This window comes from Aegilops tauschii, chromosome 2 (genome assembly GCF_002575655.3).
Source record: "Aegilops tauschii subsp. strangulata cultivar AL8/78 chromosome 2, Aet v6.0, whole genome shotgun sequence".
Classification (NCBI taxonomy): Eukaryota; Viridiplantae; Streptophyta; class Magnoliopsida; order Poales; family Poaceae; genus Aegilops; species Aegilops tauschii.
The window spans coordinates 214027123-214037662 of record NC_053036.3 but is presented as its reverse complement, the minus strand read 5'-3'; positions in this window follow the sequence as shown (position 1 = coordinate 214037662).

Here is a 10540-nt window from a genome sequence, read left to right as displayed (position 1 = left end):
ATGCCTCTTTGCTTGAGGTCGTCAAATTCTCTCTTCTTGATTTTTATGATGCTCCTGGGGATATGTGCCCCACGAAAGCCTTCCTTGAACTCTTCCCAGGTGATGTTGTGTTCACTGGGATGCATGTGTAGGAAGTTTTCCCACCATGCTGCAGCTGCTCCAGTAAGGTAGTGTGGTGCATAAAGCACCTTCTCATGATCTGAACACTGAGCAATAATCAGCTTCCTTTCGATGTCACGAAGCCAATCATCGGCTTCCAGCGGCTTATCAGTGTGAGCAAACGTTGAAGGGCGAGTCTTCTGTAACTCAGATAACTTGGAATGAGGTTGATACGGTTCACGGTGGTTTCCCATATTGATGACGTGATTCATCATCTCTTGGTGCTGTTGCTGGCTTTGTTCGAAGAGACGGCATACTTGAGACAAGGCTGCTTCGCTGTCTTGTTGACTGGACTGTCCCTGAGTGAAGTTGTTGCTAGTCTGTGTCCCATAAACTTCTTCTGGCTGATTGGGCATGGAGCGAGTCCACGGGCGAGACATTTTTCCAGTCTGGGGTAGTATTTTGCAAAACCCATGAGAAGAACTGTGTAGCACAACGAAAATCTTGCAAAGGCAACAATTTAAAAGACCTCAAGGTTTTTAAGAAAACATAAACGATTTTACACGGAGAAGAACTGCTTAGCATATATCTTACACGCGAAAAGCAAACACACGATACAGCACTCAGGATGTGCGTACACAATCCTGACATGTTATTTAGACTAGCGTACTCCTCCGGAAAGCAGCGAACACACTAATAAACTAGCGTACAGATAAAACACATCATACAAGCAGACATAACGCGCGGCTACTCGGCGCTCTCAGTCGGAGATGGTGACGATGTCCTTCCCCTTGCCGAGGGCAAGACTCAGCGGTCCAGGAGATTCAACCTCCACCTCCTCTCTAGCAGGCTCCTGGCGCGTAACGCTGCGCTGCCGTGATGGCGCGGGGGCGACTGGCGGTAGTGCGGGAGTGGTAGGCGGTGCAGCTCTGACTGGAATAGGAGCGATGACTCTGTCGAACTCCTCAGTGGTAGGCAGACGGCGAGCAGTGGCCAAAACGGCCGGTGCATAAGATGCTGAGGACGAAACGAATGTCAGAGGCGGTGCTGTGTGAAGAAGCTCCTTCCTGCTGGCAGGACCGCCCCGGACTAAGTCCATGCGGGCAGCCACAAGATCGTCCACGAGGTTGTCGAAAGTCTCCTCCAGAGCCTTGAGATACTCCACAACCATCTCGATGGCTTCATCTCGTTCTCCCCGATGGCAGGCGAATGCATAGTGACTGGTATATGGCACGTGGCATGGGAGGTAGCGGTAGCGGCGAGTCTTCATCATAGGAAGGATGTCCCGAAGACGAGCTATCGCCTCACGGGCAGCCATCTGCATGACATGCCTCTCCGTAGGCATGGCCCTTCCCACAAAACGGAAGTGGCGAGCTGCAGAACGTCCTCCCTTGAATTGCACCACAGCTTGGTGCATAGACACGTCGTCGCTAAGCTTGTGCTGGTAAAGCGTGAACTCCGGGCGAGTCGATGGCCCGATCGCGAGCTTGGTGATGGAGACGAGGAGTTTGACAAACCCCTCGGGCACGTTCATGAACACTCGAGTCTCGCAGCTGCTGCCAGCCATCTACAAAAGTAGGCAAAAATTCTGAGTAGTCATGTCATAAATTTATGATGACTAACAGAAAATAGCTACAATTGCAAAATGCTGAAAAAGCACAAAAGATGCTAATAACCGATTAGCGATCGCACCTAGTGGCTTCCTACAGTCAGCCTGGCTCTGATACCAAGCTTGTCACGACCGGTTTTTCAATAAAATATTTATTGAGAGACCAATCCCTTTTACGGACCAGTAAAGAAGAATTCCTTCTCACTGGTAGACAATATCTTGGTCACAGAAGAAAAATACCAGGAGTACTAAATATAATACAAGGTTGAGCGGGGACTGCTCAACAATTTACTACATGAATGCCGATAAAACATAACGGCGGATAGGGTGGCATAACTACTAACTCACGATAACAACGATGGTGGAAATATCACCGCGAAGTGGGTGATATGACTCCTGAAAACTACAGCTCTTCGAGCGTCGGAGTGAGGCTCGAGGAGACTTATTGCGGGTGGTGGAAGCGTATATAATACAAGTGACCAACATACGGGATCGCACAGGACTGACTGGGACTCCTCTAGGCGTCGGACGCACTATCACATTCTTCATCCAAGAGATCGCCTTCGTCAACATCTGGCCAAATCAACAAGCCAGGTGAGTACTATGAAAGTACTCGCAAGACAGTTCGGACATAAGATATAACAAATGTAAACATGAAGCGTAAGGATGGAATAACAAGTGCGTTCAGACATAGAGACAATAATGCATGGGAAAATAACAGAGAAGTCGGGCGGTAGTCCTCCCGAAATCCGAAAGTAAATACTGGGTGCCAAACGAGGGTCTGAATGACTCCTCGAGAGGAAACTGCAAGAATAGTAATACTGGTGCCAAACGAGGGTCTGAATGACTCCTCGAGAGGAAACTGCAAGGATAATAATGCCACAGTCGGGCGTCGGGGCGACACCACATAAAGGGCTTATAACAGAAAATGAAGGCAGTGCGTGCCACAGTCGAACGTCTGAGCGACATCACATACAGGGCTTATATTGAAAGTAAGAGACAAACGTGCCACAGTTGGACGTCTGAGCGACATCACATAAAGGGCTTATTTTCGTAACTTAGTAGCTCATGAATTTTTAAATCATATCACGAGAATAATCAGACATGAGATAAACAACAGGGTTAGTCCATCCACAGGAGTAACGTTCCGCCAAGTCTACTACTCAAGCTTACTTACCGGAACGAAGGATATACCACGAGGTTACGACATAGACATGGATACGCTGATCACGATACTTGACTATGGATACGATGACTCGGAAGGATTTGACTCTGCAGAGTTTGTACTTTAACCACAGCCAACGGATTTCAGTAGTCACGGGGACTAGTTCCGTTTACGGTGTTTTGGAAGAAACACGTCTAACCAGTACACACCCATTCAACATTCCGAAGCCAGGGATCACCCTCGGCAACGTTCAAGAAAAACCTTGAGACGGGGAGGCTACAACCTCGCGTAGCATGGGATCAAATTTCTATACGCGCGCTCTAAGGGGTGCCCCCCTCTCGGTCCCAACCGGAAACACCCATGCCCCCTGACCGGATGACTGGCTTTAATCCAGGGCCATGGAACCATCATCCCGGCCCCTCTGTTTGGTGTGTACACGGAAAGAGGTTACCAACTTACTAAACCGCATTCTGGCAGAAAACATGTGGTAGCATGGAAGGTGGAAGAACGATAACGTGACTCCGTCCACGTTAACGTCGGAATTTGTCGGATGACGCGAGGCTGGTATGCTACAATAGTACCACCTTGCTGCCCTTCATGTCACCACATGATTAGGCCATCTCTCACCAGAGATCATCGCAACTTTGGAACATGCGGGTAGTTGCTTCACAAGCAACGAGGTACTCACCGATACTCATATGCCACGCACAACCTCTCACGCAAACATGTAAAAACACCTATCATATCAAAGGTTCAAACATGCTTGCCTGGTTCGGAGAAGTCGGAGTCTAGCTCGGCGAATTTCGCGGCTCCGTCACCTCTTCCGGAACCTACGGCATAACGAAAACGGGCACTAACGTGAAAACCAACGCGTGCATAAAAACTTCTCCAAATTTTTTCCAAATAAATACTATAAAAAACTAGACAAAAATACAAGACTGACAAAAAAAGAATCACTCAAAAATCACTTTTTATTAAAAAGTTATAAAGGTTTCTGTCCAGGGACTCGTCTGTAATGAAACAGAAAAGTTCCAGGGGTTTAACTGAGAAAACAGAAAACGCTTCGGAAAGAAACGCGCCAGCTCAAAAGGAAGACGTATTTGCCCGAAGGCGCCAACAGAAAACGTTTCGAGGGAGAGGAGAATAGAGGCTGACAGGGGGGGTCCACATGTCAGGTTTAAAAAGCTCGCCGGCGCCCGAAGACTGCGGTGGTCGCCGGCGTCGAACCATGGCGAGATAGGGAGATCGGAGTGTACCAAGAGCTTCAGCGTGTCCTTCCGCGTCGGTGGGTGGTGGTCTCGACCGTCGGAGAGCACCACGTCGACGGCGACACTTTCTCCGGCGGACGGCGGCTCGGGCGATGGTGGAGAACTCCGGTGGGTGCTGCAAACCTCGAATTGAAGCGCGGGTCAGAAAGAGGGATGCACTAGAGAGCTACTGGCAAGAGATGGGAGGCAGAGGTGCACGCACGGGAGCGAATCGAGCTGGATCCCGTGGCGGGTCGCGGCGGCCGGAGCTGGGGAAGAAAGCTCCCTCGGGGCTCTTCCAGTGGCTTGGCGCGGTCTAGGTGGAGTGCAGAGATGGTGTGTGTTCGAGTTGAAGCTCGGGGCCTCTATTTATAGGCGGATCGAGGGGGTGGCCGTGAACGGGGTTGCTCCGGCGAGCGATTACGGCGAGGCAGTGGTTGAGCAGGGGGTTTGAGTGGCCAGGCAGCATCAGTGAGGTGTACTGGTGCCGTTCCCCCGCTAATCCTGGTCGGTCTTGGCGTAATGGCGCTGGTCCATGGTGGGTGGCCGCACGGGCTCGACGGCGGCAGAGAGCGCGCTCCGCGCCCAGCGGTTCACGAGGAGAGTGGCAGCGCGTTCTGGGGAGTGGGCGGCCACGCGACGATCTCCGGTGACTTGGGCGGCGCTGGGTGGCGCCGTCTGCGCCGCGCCTCTCTCTGGCGGCCGCAAAGCCGCCGCTGGCGTCGGTCACGGGGCGGCGCACCTCCTCCAACTCGTCGCCGACGCCCGCAAGCGTCCAGGCGTTCGTGCGGTGCAGGGACAAGGGGGAGGGGACGGGGAGCAAGGTGCCAACGCGCTTACTGGCGAGATCGAGGAGATGTTCTGAAGAAAACGACAGCAGCTTCTGAACTGCACTCTGAATTTACTGAACTTGACATTGACAATGCCCTGCAGGTGTTCGACAGAATGATTTGGCATGCAGAAAAATTTTCCTGGAGCTGGGACTTGGTGAGGTGACCTCTCAATGCACCCAGAGGCTGCCTGATTTTTCTCAGAATTTATGGAGAAGGATTTGAATGAATTTCACCAAATTTGACAAATCTGGTCCAAACTTGCAGCAAGTATAGTTTGAAAAATTTGAACTGAAGACCAGTGGATCTTCATGGATCTTGGTTGAGGGTTCAAAGGACTAGGAAGGGAAAAAGGTTTGGGGGCAAAAATCAAAACAGAAAAGGTAGCTCCTTTGTAAATCTCCAAGGGCTAGAATAGGAGACAGAAATTGTTTTGATAAGATTTAAATGGAAAATAATCACATGGGGAGGTTCAACTTGCTGGATTTGAAGTAAGTCATGATCCAAAGGTGAGGAGAGGTTTAAGGGAGGGAATTTACCCTTGGGCCATGGCAAGAGGAATTTTTGAAAGTGGCAAAGGATCTTTCCAAAAGCTCTAGGGCCTTTTTCAAAGAAATTTTCAAAAGGCATTTTTCCAAGAGAAAAACATTTTGGTTTGAGTCCAAAATAAATAAAACCCTCAAGACCAAAATCAAGTTTTGAGTGAAACCAAAAATGAAGTACTAGTCACAAAAGAAAATATGTTGAGAGGGAAAGTTCTTTTATAAGAAAAATTCAAATCACTTCCCTCAAAACAAGAAAAAGTTTTGAAAAAGCCAAATAAAATTTTGGGTGTCACAGATGGCCCATGATCCCACTGCCAGATCGGTCGATGTCCCGGGACGAGGCCATCATCGCCGCCCTGATCGACTGCTGCGCGGTCCAGCTACCCCCGAGCCGCTGATGCTATTGACACACACTCCTGCGAGATCACGACACCACGTGCTGGGCCGTCATCGAGGTCATCTTCCAAGAAAGACCTATCCTCCCAGGACAAGGCCGATACTGCCACCACCTCCAAGGGCGCTCTTCCGCTCGCATGACGCCCGCAACCATCCACACGAGCCACCAACAATGGAGAGGGCAGGTTGAGATCAAGGCCTAGATGAGATACGCGACGCATGAGAGGGAGAGTGCAGGGTTGCCGGCTGGGTGGTTCGGGACTCAGGAGAGAGATCTGTGGATGGAGATCGTGGGAGAAGTGGAGGACGTGCGGGGTTTTTTCTTCTGGTTTTCGCTTCTATAGATCGCGAGGTTTTTCTATCATCGATTTTTTTCTGCGGGCGTGGCCCATCCCACAAATGGTTGTCGTAGAAGGGAGGTGGGGATCGAACGAGGTCGAACCATCACGACGTTCGATCACCCTTTAATAGTAGAGATGTGGACATGTACGGTATATGTGTTGGACGCTTGGAGCAAAAGTATATAGTTCGTGTTCCACATTTTTGTTAAAAGATGGTGTTACATTATGTTTAATTCAAAATGTTTTCTCTTTTTATACATCATTATATCACATACATTGCATGTTTTATTGTTTAAAAAAATGTAAACTAAGTGCAATTTTACATTTGTGTAGTTTAGTTGTTTTAAGCACTTATTAATGCATTTGTTTTAACATGATTCCCGCATCAACACATGGGGCATCATCTAGTTATTCTTAGTAGTTATGGATGTTTGCTAAGTACACAATCATGGTCAATGTGTTCAATAGCTTCTTTGTATTGGAAATGGGTCTGACTGAAGATGCTCTTAGAGTAGCCACAGTCGGGCTCCGCAAATGCCCTCTATACGTCCGATCGGACGGTCAGGCCAGTGACCGGTCACAAAATCGCGACCTAGATAGGCTCCTCAAAATCGGCCATGTACGTTTGGACAGACCGACACCCCTCATATCTTCGACAGATATGGGCCGGCCTGGACACACCCCGATGCATCCGCCATGTCAAATCAGATAGAACAGGACCACCTCAGATTCCACCAAATTGACCAAGTCCACCACATCCACCTCCCTCCTCATGCGTTCATCCTTCATTTCCCCTGTCCGAGCCGTCGCCATCCTCCACCCTTCCTCCCCCATCCATGCCGCCCCCTAGATGTCAACATCGGGTACCCCGTCCCCCACTGCCAGCATGGATGATGCATTGGTGTCGTCCGTGGGGGTGAGGTGTAAGGCGAAGAACGTTGCCCGGAGGGAGCAGAGAAGGAAGCAACACGAGTGGGCCAGCGGTGAAGGAAGTTTCAGCTAAGGAGGTTGTGGACATCGAGGAGGATGTGTCCCCTCTGTTGCGCCCGGTCGCCCCGCGCGCATCTGGCCTGCCACCAACGGGGAAAGCCGCCACCCGCTCCACTCGCAATCGACGATGATCTGGCGTCCGGATGGGCGATTTCGGATAGATTTACACAAATGGAGGTGGCAGAGATGGTATGCGACTCGTCGCAACTGAAATGGGTGCAGGCAAGTGGGCAGCACCGGCACCCGCTCTGTCCAGGTCTTGTTCCACAAAATGTCGCAGCAGGACACAATACTTTTTTGATCCATTTCGTATCGCTTCATTCATTATTCACTATGTCATTTTATCAATTAGTTGCATATGTCATTAGATCAATTAGTTGCATATGTCATTACACCAATTAGTTGCATATGTCGTTGGTTTATTTGGAATCATAATCATTTTATGACAATATGATGTTGGGCATGATCAATGAGGGTCAAGAGCTTATGAACCCTATGGAATATGACTTGGGGGTCCAAATTGTCCTATGTTTGATGTTGGGGGAACATCAGGCACTACCAAGAAAAAGAAGGCAAAGATACCCACGGCAAGATGTCTGACATTCACAACATTTGAGGATGTTTTATTGGTTGAATCTTGGTTGGCCACAAGCATGGACCCTATATGTGTCACAGAGCAAAAGGGCAACATGTATTGGGAGAATATCGACAAGCACTATCATGAACACAAGGAATATGTGGAGCCGCATCCTATCAATACCACCCCGGAACGTGACCTCTCTCCAACATAGATGGTCCACCATCCAAAACAATGTAAATATGTTTGTTGGCCACTATGCTTCCGTGCTATAACAGAATCAATGTGGGATTGTAGTCAAAAGCCCTGTAAGTTGAATTGCTTCATTTTGCCATAATTTTCTTTCCTAGTTTTTTATGTTACATTCTCATGATTACTTTATTGTTTGATTGATGGTGGTGGTGGCCACTTTGTACCAACAAACTGAAAATAAGCCATTTGGTTTTTCGCGATCGTTGGATAAATTGAATGGCAAACTAAAGTGGATACAACTTATGAAGGATCTCAAAATCGGCAACGAGATGTTGAAGGAAATTGATGGCTCAAGCTCCAAATCAATCCATTGTATTGGATGACGAAGAGGAAGAAGTTGTTGGGGAGAATGGATGAGCTACCGTGTCAATGAATAACTGGCAAGTGATGTGAAACAAGTGGGAGAAGGGCAGAGTCACCCGTGATGCTGCGGCGACAAAAATGTGCACCACATGGACAAGCATTTTTTCACGAGGGATGTAACACCCCGGTTGTAACTTTCCATATTTGTAACTCCGACTCTTGCCATTTTCGGCTATGTGTTATAATATTCCATTCGTGGTCGGGTTTTGTTTTTTTGTTTTGCATTTTGTTCATGTCATGCATCTCATATCATGTCATCATGTGCATCTCATTTGCATACGTGTTCGTCTCATGCATCCGAGCATTTTCCCCGTTGTCCGTTGTGCAATCCGGCACTCCCACATGCACCGGCGCACCCCTCTTATTTCTTTTCGTGAGCGGGTGTTAAACATTCTTGGAATGGACCGAGGCTTGCCAAGTGGCCTTGGTATACCACCGGTAGACCACCTGTCAAGTTTCATTCCATTTGGAGGTCGTTTGATGCTCCAACGGTTAACCGGGTAACCGCAAAGTCCTTTTGTGTGTTGCAGCAAACCCCCCCTCTAAACAGCCCAAAACCCATCTATGTCACTTCCATGCTCTAGGTCGTTCGATCACGATCGTGTGGGCGAAAAACGTGCTCCATTTGGAGTCTCCTAGCTCCCTCTACCTATAAAAACACCTCCCCCTCCGAAATTCCGGATCAATTCCACCCTAACCCTAGTCTTCTTCCATCCCGCGCCGCCGGACACGTCCGGTCCGGCCGGACGAAATCCCCGCCGCCGCCACGTCCAACGGGAGGCCGCCACGTGGCCCCCGCGCCGCCGCCGGCCCGCTCGGCCCGTGCGGGGCCCTCCCCGGCCCGGGATGCCGCCGCCGCTGCCCCGCGGGCGCCCGAGCCCTCCCGCGGTCGCCGCCGTCTCCGCTCCTCCGCGGCGGCCGCCGCCGCCTTCCGCCGTCCGCCGCTGACCGCCGCCACCTCGACCGTGCCGCGCCTCGCCGCCCCGGTCGCCGGGAACCGCGCGCCCCGCGCCGGAGTGCCCCGACGCCACGCCCTCCGCCCAAGCTCCGGTCGCGGGCGTCCTCCCCGAGCTTCTCCGTCTCCGGCCTCGTCCTCCCCCCGAGCTCCGGCGAGCCGCCCCGGTGAACCTCGAAGGACGCGCCAGATCGGATCTGGAGGTTGACCCCGAGATCCCCTTGTTTTTCTGCCAAGTCCCGTGGATTTTTACATTATATGCTCCCGTTCATTGCATCATAACTCTCTGCATATAGGTCCGTTTCGTGCGTGTAATATATCGAAATGTTCGCCTCGAGATGATCTTCATTTTGTTCCATTGTGCCATGTTCATTTGAGTCCATCTTCATGCCCAAATCTCTGGTGTAAGAGTGATATATGCTGTTACCTGCTGTTACTTATCAGAACTTGAGGATTTGTTATTTTTGTTGCATTTGATGTGTGCATCGTATGGGCATGAGCTCTACATGTGTTTTGATGTATGCCATGCCATATTTACAGAGGTGTATGCCATGTATTTTTGTGATCTCTGTGGTGACTAGCACAAGCATGCAACCTAGGCTTCGTGATGTTTCTGATTTCAGGGACAGTAATTTTACTGTCTGTGACTGCTGTTATTTTGTTGCTACGTATCCATGTGGGTACAGAGAAATCCGTGCTCCTTTTGGTGATGATCAGTAAGGATGTTTTGTAGATACAGTTGTGCTCTATCCATCCATGCCCCTTTTTGAGATTATGGTGTGCCGTAGCATGTCCTAATCTTGCTCTATTTTTGCTATAAAATATTTCTGGCAGATTGTTAACATGATATTCAATTTTGCCAAGGTTGTCGTAGTTGTTACATACATGCTATGTACTTTCTCTTTCCATGGATAGCTTCATAAACATGACATCTTGCTGTAGGTATGCTTGTTTTGTCATGCATTGCTTTGTGGTGAGTGAATCAAGCTCACAAAGATGCCTTCATAATACTGTTTCTGCCATGCTCTGTTTTCTGCCAAGTCTGGAACCTGTTAACGAAACTTGCTATGTTTACATGGGTGCCATCATATCTTCTGGTCCTTTTTGTCTTATGGTCAGGAAGGGACTTTTGTTCTTTCCATTTAGCAGATGCATGCCATGCCTTGTTTTG